The sequence below is a fragment of the Pangasianodon hypophthalmus genome, chromosome 9, assembly GCF_027358585.1.
Source record: "Pangasianodon hypophthalmus isolate fPanHyp1 chromosome 9, fPanHyp1.pri, whole genome shotgun sequence".
NCBI classification, from domain to species: Eukaryota; Metazoa; Chordata; class Actinopteri; order Siluriformes; family Pangasiidae; genus Pangasianodon; species Pangasianodon hypophthalmus.
This window is the reverse complement of record NC_069718.1, coordinates 2,676,883-2,690,451: the sequence shown is the minus strand read 5'-3', so window position 1 is coordinate 2,690,451 and position 13,569 is coordinate 2,676,883. Positions and strand designations below refer to the sequence as shown.

The following is a 13,569-nucleotide window of genomic DNA, read 5'->3' as shown; positions in this document are numbered from 1 at the left end:
ACCATCAAAACAGCCCTTCACAATGAGAGGACACTACAGATGATAAGAGAAAGATTTTACTGGCCAAGAATGTTCCAGGAGATCAAGGCTTGGTGCAAACAGTGTGAGAGGTGCAGCCTTAGAAAAACTCCCACAGCCAACGTCAGGGCCCCCCTTGTCAGTATCCTTACCAGTGCCCCCATGGAGCTGGTCTGTGTGGACTTCTTGATGCTGGAGAAAGCCAAGGGTGGTATGGAGAATGTGCTCATTGTTACGGATCACTTTTCTTGCTACACGCAGGCCTACCCCACCAGGGACCAAAAGGCAGGCACAGTAGCCAGGGTCTTGTGGAGGAATTTCTTCTGCTGTTTTGGGTTCCCTGCAAGGTTACATGCTGATCAAGGGTGCAATTCTGAAAGTGGAATTGTGAAGGAGCTATGCAAGTGTGCTGGCATCACTAAAACCCACACCATGCCCTACCACCCCCAGGGCAACGGGCTGCTCGCGACATGACTCCACTGGCTATAGCCCATTCTACCTTATGTTTGGTAGACATCCCAGGCTCCCGGTGGACCTCATCTTCGGGTCCCCCACAACGAACCAGCTGTGTGAATACAGCGAGTATGTCCAGACCCTGTATGACTCCCTGACGCAGGCCTATGCCCTGGCTAATCCGACATCTCAGCTGGCAAAAGGACAACAGAAAAAGTATTATGACAAAAAGAGCTAAGAGTGAAGACTTCAGTCCAGGAGATAGAGTCTCCCAACCCTCCAAGAAGAAACCCAAGAAGAAGCCGGCATTTGATTGTCATAGATCAGACCACATTTGAGTTTTGGTTAATCAGATGGCTGGGACGCCATCAGTTAAAGAAGGTGTGGATGTAGGGCAGTGTATTGTGTTGTCCACAAGATGTTGCTATGACACTGTTGTGTTAGCGCAGATTCAAGTATCTTTAGCGCTTTTTGAGCCTCTTGATGTACCGTAGTGTTGATACGCGTGTAGTGCGCCATCTTTTTTTCAGTTCATGTTGTCAACACTATAGATGCCGTGCTGTGGAATAAACAGTCAAGCCACGATCCCGAACCCCTCTGTGTCCACGTCTCCTCTCTACCACCACCCACGAACACACACAACACAGCGCAGAGTATCAGCGGTGGTGCTAGAGGCCAGTAAGCATGCAGAGAGAGAGAGGGCTACATATATATATATATATATATATATATATATATATATATATATATATATATATATATATATATATACACAAAATACACACACTCACACACACACATATATGTATATAGTATGTGTGTATATATATGACTAGAGATCAGAAAAAAAGAGGAAAATGTGACACTGAGGCAGTCCTTGACTAGGGCAGAGTATTTACGAAAACAGTGTGTACTAGCCGAATTTGATATGGTGTGCTTTGGGGAGCTGTTGTTATCACAGCTGTGTGTCTTTGGAGTGTCCAGTGCAGATCAGAGTCAAAACAAAGCATATTCTGTGATGAAGGTCCTCTGGGAGAAAGAAAAATTAGCCGGGGAGGAAAATGCACAAATATAATCAAGCAAATCTAAGAACTCAGGAGATCGTACAATTTAGTCGGGCACCTGGTTCTGCATGGCCCCCAACTTTATGTCCCCTTGCAGGGCCATGAGACCCCTAGTCATCTCCTCCTGGCGCGTGACCATGATTGCGGACTGGGTCGCGTTGGATTTACACAGTTCCGAAAACATATTCGTGATGGTATCCAAGCGTCGGGGGATGTCCACGGATTGTAGATGGTACAGTTCCTCAATCCGTGTCACCTTCTGATGTAATGCCCTCACCTGGTCAGCAACGGCTCCACAATGGTGTGTGATGACAGCTGACAGCTTGGGGGATTCTTTATTGGCTGCCTGCTTTCCAATTTGTCGATAGATCAGGAACATCCCCAGGCCAATCATCAGGACACCTGCTATCAAAAATCCAAATATGTAGACATCTTCAACGTCTTCTAGGGACAGAGGTGCCAGACAGACAATGTTCCACTTACCTTACCTTCGTGAAAGGATCGTATCAATTGCGTTGAGGGACCAGCTTATCAATTCCATAATTTAGGATTCGACAAGCTTCACCAGCAGAAGGAAAAATAGAGACGAGACAGGAGAGGCACACAGACACAGCAGAGAGAGGAAAAAATGCGACCGCCTCCAGCGAGAGTCAGAGAGAGATATAGTGCCCCTCGATGCTTTAAAGATGAAACCTGCAGCAGACAAAAGAAAAGAAAAAGAGATATTGCATGTTTCACGTGTGTCTGATAACGTGAGTTTTCACAGCTATGCATCTCCCAGTGAGATCCTCTTAAATACTTCGCAGAGGAGGACGATGTGATTTCCACCCTCTCTCAGCTGATAAATAATCGCTCTGACGCCCTGGAGAAAATGGTGGAGGACAACGCTCTTAAACTTGAAGGACTCAAAAAAACTGTGGACTTTGTCTGTGCTAAACTGAATGATATTAAAGGGAGGGTCGGGCACTTCGAAGTTAGACTTGTTACTGAGGAAAAGAAGATGGAGCTCTGTAAAAAAAGAATCGAATACCTGAAAAAGAAAATGAAAATATCAGAGCCGAATCCATCCGCATTTGTGTGGCCACCTTTCCACAGAAGGGCAAAACTTTTCCAGATAAGATTGATACTGTCCACCGCATTGGGAGGAGAATTTCGAAGACCGCAAGGCCACAAGCGATCATTGCTGTGTCACCAGCATAAATCGGAAAAGAACACACTTATCTTAATACTTTCATCTGTTTACTGAAGCACTGCAAGACAAAACATTCCTCCTTCACTTACATGTATTCATGACAATCCCTTACAACAACTCCCCCTAGTGGTACTTCTTAACCAACAGACTTCATAATTGAACACAACATCTCCCCCTAACTTAACAATAACACCTGTACTTCCGTGGCAATTGTACAGTAATACAAACATCAACAAAAGTTCAGGAATTTACTATATCTTGATTAGTTTTTCTCTTTTATACTTTACCCATTTACTGAACAATGTCTTGTTAACCAAGCATGTACAACATGAACATTTATATGAATATTAGAACAGTTTGACTTAACCTAAGACATATCTTGGTTTCAATCTTACTATCAAGGTTTACGTTACATAGTCCTTCAGCCACATTGGCTTCCTTCTGACATGCTGTCCTTCTGTTGGTCTATCAACACTTTCTGTTGTTGAGGCAGAGCTTGGTTGTTCCGCTGACCCGAGATCTCTATACAATGGTGCCAGATGAGACGTCCCATGTCCGTCCATAATTCAGTTCGTAGCTGTACTTTCCTCTTCTCCTGATAATCTGTATAGGGTCACTGAATTTTGAGGTTCCTTTCATAACATGTGCTAGTTTTCTCACACCTACACAATCCCCTTTCCCTTAGCTTTGGAATTTTTGCTTTCCATTTTGTATCCAGGTACACTTTCATTTTTAGTTGTTTCTTCTTTGCTTTCATTCTCAGTCTCCTTGTAGCAGGGGTTATGCTGAATGGCGTGAGAATTGACAACTTTGTTCTCATCTTTCTTCCGAACAAAAGCTCAAAAGGAGACGTTCCTGTAGTGGCGTGAGGAGTAGCTCTGTACATTTGCAAGAATTCTACCACAAAGGAAGTCCATGGAGCTCTTTCTCTTTGTGCAGTCAGAATAGCATCCTTCAGTACCTTATTCCAACATTCGACCACTCCATTTCCTTCAGGATGGTATATGAATTCGATATGAATGCTACTTATGGCCATTTTGAGTAATAGTCAATTAATGTAATAGCATATCTGCAGCTAGCAGGACCTATCTCAAAAGGACCCACCAAATCTATGTCAAGTTTCTGCTAAGGGCCCGCTGGATACTGAACAAGAGTCAGCAGTGCATGTGTGGTTCTAGCTGTCTTATCGTGAAGCTGGCAGGTGACACAGGTTGCAATGGTGGACTGTACTTGTAAATCCATCTTAGGCCAACAATATAGCTCTCTCAGCCTTTGCTTGGTCCTCACAATTCAGAGCGACCATTCTCCACTGAACATCGATGGATCCTCCGTGGAGATCGTGAAGAACATCAAATTCCTTGGTGTTCATCTGACGGAGAACCTTAACTGGTCACTCAACACCAGCTCCATCAGCAAGAAAGCCCAGCAGCGTCTCTACTTCCTAAGAAGGCTGAGGAAAGCCCATCTGCCACCCCCCATCCTGACCATGTTCTACAGAGGGACCATCGAGAGCATCCTGAGCAGCTGCTCAGCGGATAGTGAGGACAGCTGAGAAGATCATCGGATTCTCTCTCCCTTCTGTCACGGACATTTACACCACACACTGCATCCGAAAGGCCAACAGCATTGTGGACGACCCCACACACCCCTCTCACACACTCTTCACACTACTGCCATCAGGGAAGAGGTTCTGAAGCATTCGGGCTCTCACAACCAGACTGTGCAATAGTTTTTTCCCTCAAGCCATCAGGCTTCTCAACACACACAACTGAACTGGAACTAAACTCACACACACATACTCACACACACACACACTCACACTCATTCAACTTCATACATTCATTAAGTTATCACAAACAAGTTGGCTTGTTCGACTGTTTACATTGTACATTCCACCACTACTACTGCTGCTCTGCTCGGTTCTTTTTGCACATCACTGGCACTGCCACTTTAATACTTGTAAATTTGCACATTGCACTGTATATAGATATATATACAGTAGGTTACGGGTTGCTGCTATTTTGTGTTTGTGTACTTGTCCTGTACAGTACTTGTCCTGCACTGTCTCGTGTTGTCTGTTCTGCACTGTTTTGTTGTTGCACTGTTTGCACTAGGTTGCACACGATGCACTTTATGTGGCTAGGACAACTTAGTCTAGTCCTCAGCTCTGTGTTTTGTAACTCTATGTTGTGTGAGGTGACGATGTTGTCTTATGTAGCACCAAGGTTCTGGAGAAACGTTGTCTCATTTCACTGTGTACTGTGTCAGCTATATATAGTTGAAATGACAATAAAAGCCTCTTGACTTGACTTGACAATTCCTTGAAGGAACTCGTGAGCTAGAGTGACCAACCTTGAATGTAACTGAGTGGTACAATCAACCTATGTGTTCCTCTCAACACACGAGTCATGAATCGACAGTTCATCTCTTACCAGAAAGTAAGGAATCACGTCATCAGGCAGAGTTTTAGCTGTTGCCAGCCAACCGTTCTCAACATACTTGTGGAGTTTGGCGAGCTCAGGGCAGGATGAGCACTCAACAGTGAACTTGGTCAGCGGCACAGCTGAAGTCAATGCTTGATGGTCCGACCTCAACTTGAATTTGATGCCCCACAGATACGTTCTCCAGCGCTCAGTGGTCCAGACGCAAGCAAGAGCTTCTTTTTCGACTACTGAGTATTTCCTCTCTGTAGTGGTCAGGGCTCTGGAAGGGAAAGCCACAGACCTTTCCGATTTATCTGGATGGAGCTGGGTCAGAACACCACCGATACTGTAATCCAATGTGTATGTTGTGACAATTGTATCCAATGCAGGGTCAAATAAAGCCAGTGCAGAGCTCTGTGCAATCAGTTCTTTGACTGTCTGGAAACTCTTCTGAGCTTTGGTAGTCCATGTGAAGTTTGCTCTAAGCACATTTCTCATAGGTTTGACTACGGCTGCAAAGTTTGGAATGAATTTTGCATACCATGCCGTAAGACCTAAAAACGATCTTAGTGTAGACACGTCCAAAGGAGGTGGAGCATTACATATTGCCTCCAGGTGACTGTTATCTGGCATCAATCCCTCTTTAGAGATGATATGGCCCAGGAACGTGAGTTTTTCCTGGTGAAATTTACATTTCTGCTCATTTAGACACAGCCCTGCTTCTTGAAGTTTGCGCAGCACTGTTTTTAGGTGAGCATCATGACTAGCAATAGAGTCACCAAACAAGGTGACATCATCGAGATAACACTGGACACCTGGAACATCTGTGAGGATTGTGGACATAAATTTTTGGAATGCTGCCAGGGCTGAAGCTAATCCATAGCAGACTCTTTTGTAATGGAACAGACCCTCGTGTGTTATGAATTCAGTAAGGTCTCTGCTATCTTCATGTAAGGGGACCTGATGGTAGGCATTTGCAAGATCAATTGTGGAAAACAGCACTGCACCTCTCAGCTGTGAAAACAGATCCTCAATGTGTGGAATGGGGTAACTGTCCACAACGATTGCCTTGTTCGGATCCCTGAGATCCACACACATTCTGATATCTCCCGATTTCTTCTGGTTCACTACTATAGGTGATACCCAGGGTGAAGCATCTACACTTTCAATAACGTCTGATGCTAGCAAACGGTTCAGTTCTGTTGACACAGCGTCCCTCACAGAAAACGGTAATCGACACAGTTTCTGTTGCACAGGTGCAACATCTTGGCACAGCCAAAACTTGCTGTGGAGTTTGACACCTCAAACACAGATTCTTTGGCAGTGAGTACGGTGTTTCCCTTTATGCACAGATTCAAGGAAGATATTAAGTCCATGCCCATTAGTGGGTTTCCACTTTTCACAATATAGAATGTAGCGGGTACTGAACAATATCCATGTGTTGCCTGAGTGTTAATGCGTCCCAGCACAGGAAGGTTATCCTTGGAATATGTGACAAGATGCACATCAGCATGTTCAAGAGGCAATTGAAGCAGTGTAGCATGCTTTCTAGTATCAGGCCAGTCATTCCCCTCTGCATGAATTGCCAACAGATAGTTTTCAAACATCTGTATCCATGTACTGAAAAGAATTGCAGGTTCCCCCGGGCATTGCAAATATGTAGAAGGAAGATTAACTGCCATCCTCGTCGCCAATTTTCTGTGTCACCAGCATAAATCAGAAAAGAACACACTTATCTGAATACTTTCATCTGTTTACTGAAGCACTGCACGACAAAACATTCCTCCTTCACTTACATGTATGCATGACAATCCCTTACAACAACTCCCCCTAGTGGTACTTCTTAACCAACAGACTTCATAATTGAGCACAACAATCATCATCCAGTTTTCCTCACACGTGAGGAGAGATGGTGTGTGGAGAGCGGTGAAATCGTCAGAACTCCTGCAGGCGAACGGTCTTAGGTTTACCAAGGATCTTACTGCTTTTGCCCGGCTGCTATGGCTGGCTGTTGAAAAGGCCCACAAGGAGGGGAAAAGGGCGCACTTTGTGGGTCATCGTGCGTTCATCGAAGGCTCTGAATTTAACCCTGTGTAAGCCTGTTCAAACTGTTGATCATTTCAAGAGAGATTTTTCAAGTTCTAGTTTCCTTTTCGTTACGAATCAGGTCACTATTAACGGCTGTAAACATTCTTGACTTGGTTTCGTCAGCAGCAGTGCTCATGTTTTCAAACTCAGAAAGCTCTGTTCATCTTTTTTCATTGTTAAGAGTTCTTTTTGTATGTCTATTTCTGTTATTTCTCTCAATGCCAGGGGTCTTAGAGACAATACCAAAAGGAAAGCTTTATTCCTGTATGCTAAATTGTTCAAGACTGACTTTCGTTTTTTTCAAGAGTCCCACTCCGTCACAAGTTATACTGCTTTTTGGAAAAATCAGTGGAACAATGACGTTTGGATGGCTCACGGTTTGGAACATTCAGCTGGAGTTTTAATTTTGAAAAACCTTTTTCCTGGGGACATTTTGCACCATTTTAGCGACCCGAATGGACACTTTCTGTTTTTGGTAATCTGTTTAAATAATACTTTGATAATTCTAATTAATATATATGGGTATAATAGTTCTTGTGAAAATGACTTACTGCTTGAAGCAATTGAAGAAAAAATTATACTATTGTAAAGAATCGCTGGAGGTGGGTTGTGTAGGATCCATAAGCAGTTTAATAGCAAGCAAATCCAAAACAGCAGGCAGAAAACATAAACAAGCAACAAGAGCAAAGTCCGAAAAACCAGGAAGTCAAGCAGCGAGGTAACCAAATCCAAAACACAAGGCAAAGGCAGTAATTCGTAAACAGGGTCATACACAAAAGGCAAAACAAATACACAATGGCAGAGAGAAAAGGCTTGGTAATGTCCCGAAAACAATACTTCGCGTCCTAGCATGGTGAATGCGCTACTTAAATGTCCGTAAAACCCCGGAAGTGTTCCTCGTGGGTGGCGTCAAAACTGAAATTTTCGAATATTAGATCTTATACTTGGAGTAACAAAAGTTGTTCTAGACAGTCTCGTATAGACTATTGGCTGGTTTCTCAGTCTGTCAGAGATTTTAATGTTTATGTTAGCATTCTACCTTCCCCCATGACTGATCATAAGGCGATTCTTATTCAGTCCCCTCTGGCTTCTGTTTTCTCTCCTTCAAGATCTAGAGCCTCTTACTGGAAGCTTAACTCTTTTTTTGCTTAAGCATGATCAGTTGAGAAAAAACATCTTATTTTTGATTGAATATTACTGGATCAAAGCACAAAAGGAAGACAAATGTGGCCCTAACTGGGAGCTTCTTAAACACGAAGTTAGCAAATGTGCTAAATGTTTTGGTAGTAATCTAACGAAACTCAAAAGACATGAAGAGGAGACTGTCATCTCTAAAATATTGTCCCTCTTTAGTATAATGCAGGATGGTTTGTCAGATTCTGAGCTAACAGAATTTGCTGATCTGCAAACTCAGTTGGATTCAATCTACAAGTATAAGGCAGAGGGCTCTTTTGTTCGCTCTAGAAGAAGATGGTTAGAGCAAGGTGAGCAAAGTACAGCATATTTCTTTAGAATGGAAAAGAATATTTCTAGAAATTTAATAATCAATTCTTTAAATATTAATGGTACCGTTACTTCTGACTCTAAAGTAATCAGCTCATTTTGTGCAAATGTCTATTCTAATCTTTGGCGATTTATGTTTAAGATGTGACAGAATTCACATACGGTGTTTGTAAGGTTTTTCCCTTTAAGAGAGTTTTTTGGCTTGTGGGTTGTTCGGAATATAAAGTTAGCCAGTTCACAGCTTCAGCATCCAGCTCGCATGTCGTCTCCACTCATTTAATTGCACGAACACCCACATGTGGTGACCCCGATGCTCTTGGACGTTTCCAGAGTTTTTTTTGTCATTGTTGTGGAAGACGAAATGACGGCCAATGCGGTTGCACTCAAGTTACCGGAGTTTTGGGAGCAGCAAGCCGTGGCACAGTTTGCACAGGTGGAGGCGCAGTCCGCTCTGCGCGACATCACTGCGGATGACACGAAGTATTACTATGTCGTAGCTTCACTCAGCAGCTCCACGGCATCGCGAGCTGTAAGCCTGTTAAACGAACCCCAGGAGAGGGACAAGTATGGCGCCCATAAGACTTACCTGTTGAGAACTTTTGGTTTGACTGAATCAGAGCGTGCGAGGCAGCTTCTTTCATTACCAGGACTGGGTGATGCAAAGCCCTCTGAGCTTATGGATCACATGTTGACATTGTTAGGTGAACATAAGCCCTGCTTTATATTCAAGGTGCTGTTTCTTCGACAAATGACAGATCAAGTCCGCACGGCTTTGGCCGGCACGACAATTACGGACTTATGAGAGCTGGCTAAAATGGCGGACAGTCTACATACCGCTGCACAGAGTTGTGCTGTACCAAGATGTTTCAACACCTCCATTAATCCACTGTTAGGAGCAGCTAATTGGGTTGCACCAGCACCATCATGGCGAACCGACTCTGGATTTTGTTTTTATCATGCTTGTTTTGGGGACAGGGCCAAGAAGTGTCGTTTGCATGTAATTTCCGTGGTAAGAGTACCACACAGTCTGTGAATGCTGGACCGTGGACACACTGGCTGCCTTCTCTTCATTACGGATGATATATCAGGACGAGATTTTCTCTGTGACACTGGGGCTCAGGTGAGTGTGCTGCCGGCAACACCTTTCGATGCACGTTCTGAGCTTAAGAGCAACTTACTGGAGGCTGCAAAATCCCAACATACAGTAAACGCCAGGTTAAGTTGTGTTTTAACGGGCACCGTTTCACTTGGGATTTTGTTGTGGCTAAGGTAGCTCGTCCTTTGCTGGGGGCTGATTTCCTGTGCGCAAACGGTTTGTTGGTTGATGTGCAGAACCGCCGTTTATTCGATGCCAAAGATTTCAGTTCTTTTCTGTGTACGCTCAGTGTTTTTTCAACAACAACCTTGTCAAACGCTTCAGAGCCTAGCTGTGAATTTTTGCACATGCTCACTGAGTTTTCCGACATAACTCAGCCAACTTTTTCTACGGCGACACCGAAACATTGTGTCGAGCATCACATTTTTACTACAGGTCCACCTGTGTATGCTCATGTTCGCCGTCTTGACTCATCGAAAATAGCTGCCCCTAAAGCTGAGTTTGCGTACATGGAAGAGTTAGGCATTGTACGCCGTTCAAATAGTCCTTGGGTTTCTCCTTTACACATGGTGCTTAAGTCAGATGGTAGTTACCGTCCGTGTGATGATTATCGCAGACTCAATGATGTTACAATTCCCGATCGCTACCCTGTTCCGCATATTCAAGATTTTTCGGCACGGCTAGCTGGAAAAGCAATTTTTTTCCAAGGTAGACCTTGTGCGGGGGTACCACCAAGTACCAGTCCACCCGGACAACATTCTGAAAACTGCCATTATCACCCCTTTTGGGTTGTTTGAGTTTTTGCGAATGCCATTCGGCCTGAAAAATGCCGCTCACACTTTTCAAAGGCTCATGGATTCTGTGTTACAGGGTCTGGACTTTCTTTTTGTCTACCTAGATGACATTTTGGTTGCAAACACATCCAAGGAAGAACATTTGTCGCATCTCCGCTCACTTTTCGACCGCCTTAGTGCTCACGGCCTTATCTTTAACCCCGCCAAATGTCAGTTCGGCCTTTCATCCATCGATTTTCTGGGACACAGAATTACCAGCGCCGGCGTGGTTCCATTGCCTTCACGGGTGGCTGCGGTTAAGGGTTTTCCATTGCCGCCTACGGTTAAAGCTCTCCAAGAATTCCTGGGAATGGTTAATTTCTATCACAGATTTATTCCCAAAGCAGCTGAGCTTATGTGCCCCCTCTATAGGGCCCTTAAACGCAGTACCCTTTGTCACATACTCAAGTGGTCCGATGAAATGATTGGAGCTTTTGACAGCACTAAACAGGCTTTAGCAGAGGCTGCCATGTTGGTGCATCCACTTCCGGACAGTCCAATCGCTATTGCTACAGATGCATCTGATTTCGCTGTTGGGGCTGTCCTGGAACAGTCGGTGCATGGGCATTGGCGGCCACTTGCATTCTTTAGCCGCCAACTTCGTCCAAATGAACAAAAATACAGTGCGTTCGATCGGGAGTTGCTTGGCTTTTACCTCGCCATTCGACATTTTCGTTTTTCACTCGAAGGCCGGCACTTCACTGCTTTTGTCGATCACAAGCCATTGACTTTCGCTATGTCAAAGGTTTCAGAGCCATGGTCTGCCCACCAGCAACGACACCTGGCTTACATTTCAGAATTTACTACGGATCTTCAACACGTTGCAGGGAAGTCCAATGTGGTAGCAGATTGCCTGTCGCAGGCGAGCACCAATACACTTGGGGGTGAATTACTCCGGTATGGCTGCGGACCAGTGTTCCAATCCGGAAGTCCAGTCCTTGAAGACAGGTGTCACAAGCCTTAAATTGGCTGACGTCATGTTTGACAAGGCTGGCGTTTCGCTTCTTTGTGATGTTTCATTCGTTGTACCCAAGAACTGGAGACGGCACGTTTTTGACGTCATCCACGGTTTGTCGCATTCATCACACTACAGCTTATCACCCACACGCGAATGGTCTGTGTGAACACTTTCACCGATCCATGAAGTCTGCCCTGAGAGCTGCCTTGAAGGATGACAACTGGTATGACTGGCTCCCATGGGTGTTGCTGGGACTTCGTATGGCACCTAAGGAGGATTTACTTGCTTGTTCAGCGGAATTGGTTTATGGCCAGACATTTAGGGTGCCTGGTGACTTTGTGCCTGATACCGACAACCCGTGGTCTGGCCCACCTAACCGTACCACCCTGCGCAGCCATGTCTCCACTTTCGTCCCAGTGCCCACCTCTCAGCACGGCCTTCGCAAGACTTGGGTTCCCAGCGATCTGTTGTCTACAAAATTTGTGTTCGTTCGACATGATGCGAACAGGGGGCCATTGAAACCTCCATATGATGGACCGTTCCAGGTTCTGGAATCCTTGGACAAGACGTTCGTTATTGATGTAGGAGGGAGGTCAGAATGTGTCTCAATTGATCGCCTTAAACCAGCTCACAGAGACCTGGATTGGCCAGCTGAGGTGGCTGTGGCACCCCGACGTGGACGACCTGCCTTTGTCAACCCGTCTGACAAGTTTGTTGTTCGAGCTTCTCCTGCTGATAGCTCACTGCAGGTGACCCATACAAGAGCGGGATGCAGCATTCGTGCTCCTGACAAACTGAATGTGTAGATTTCTGTGAATTCTGGGGAGGCTTGTGTGGCGACTTATGTTTAAAGATGTGACAGAATTCACGTACGGTGTTTGTAAGGTTTTCCCCTTTAAGAGATCAGAGTTTTTTGGCTTGTGGGTTGTTCGGAAAATAAAGTTAGCCAGTTCATGGCTTCAGCATCCAGCTCGAATGTTGTCTCCACTCATTTAATTGCAAGAACACCTACATCTTTACAAGTCTAATTATTGCAAGAATTCAGCTTTATCTTTTTTTCAGTCTTTGAAGGATATTAGAACCTAGATTTTTCTAGGAACCTAAACCTAGAAAAGATACTCTTTTGCTTGATAACTGACATCCAATTTGTCTGTTAAATTGTGATTATAAGATATTAGCTCTGTTACTGGCTAAAAGACTTAAACGTGTTCTGGGTACAATAATAGATAAAACCCAATCAGGCTTTATTCCAAAGAGACATATTGCTAACAGTATATGCCTTGTCTTAGATTTATTAGATTATGATGACTTGATTAGTGAAGAAAGTTTTTTTTTTTTTTTTTTAGATTTTTATAAAGCCTTTGATTCCCTTGAACATGATTTTATTTTACAATCCCTATGTAAGTTTGGTTTTGGTGATTTCTTTTGCAAAACTGTCCGAACTTTATACAATAATGGCAACTGCTCAATTAATCTTAAATTTGGCACTTCTCCAAGGTTTGATATGTCTAGAGGGGTTCGCCAGGGTTGCCCGGTTTCACCTTATTTGTTCTTGATAGCTGCTCAACTACTTACTACCTTTTTGTCTAATAGTCAATTGCAAGGTATTAATATAGGTGATAAACATATTCTTATAAGCCAATGAGCTGATGACACCACACTCTTCTTAAAAAATGATTTACAGATTCCTATCGCTCTTGATCTTATTAATATCTTTTCTAAAGCCTCTGGTCTACGCTTGAATTTAGATAAATGTGAACTTCTGCCTTTAAAATCTTGTTCTGCCCCTTTCTTGCACGATATTCCTGTTAAATCTCAAGTAAACTATTTAGATGTAATTATTTGTAAAGATGATAATGCTAGAGGAAGATTAAACTTTGATCCAGTAATTACTAAAGCTGAGAAAAAGTTAAACTCCTGGCTCCAAAGAGACTTGTCTTT

The 13,569-nt window shown here is 43.9% G+C and overlaps 1 protein-coding gene across 2 annotated transcripts in view; it reads left to right on the top strand.

Moving 5' to 3' along the window:
* Positions 1-13,569, top strand: part of LOC117598108 (CD276 antigen homolog) — a 176,499-nt gene that overhangs the window by 135,478 nt on the left and 27,452 nt on the right. The gene's annotated exons all lie outside the window — the stretch shown is intronic.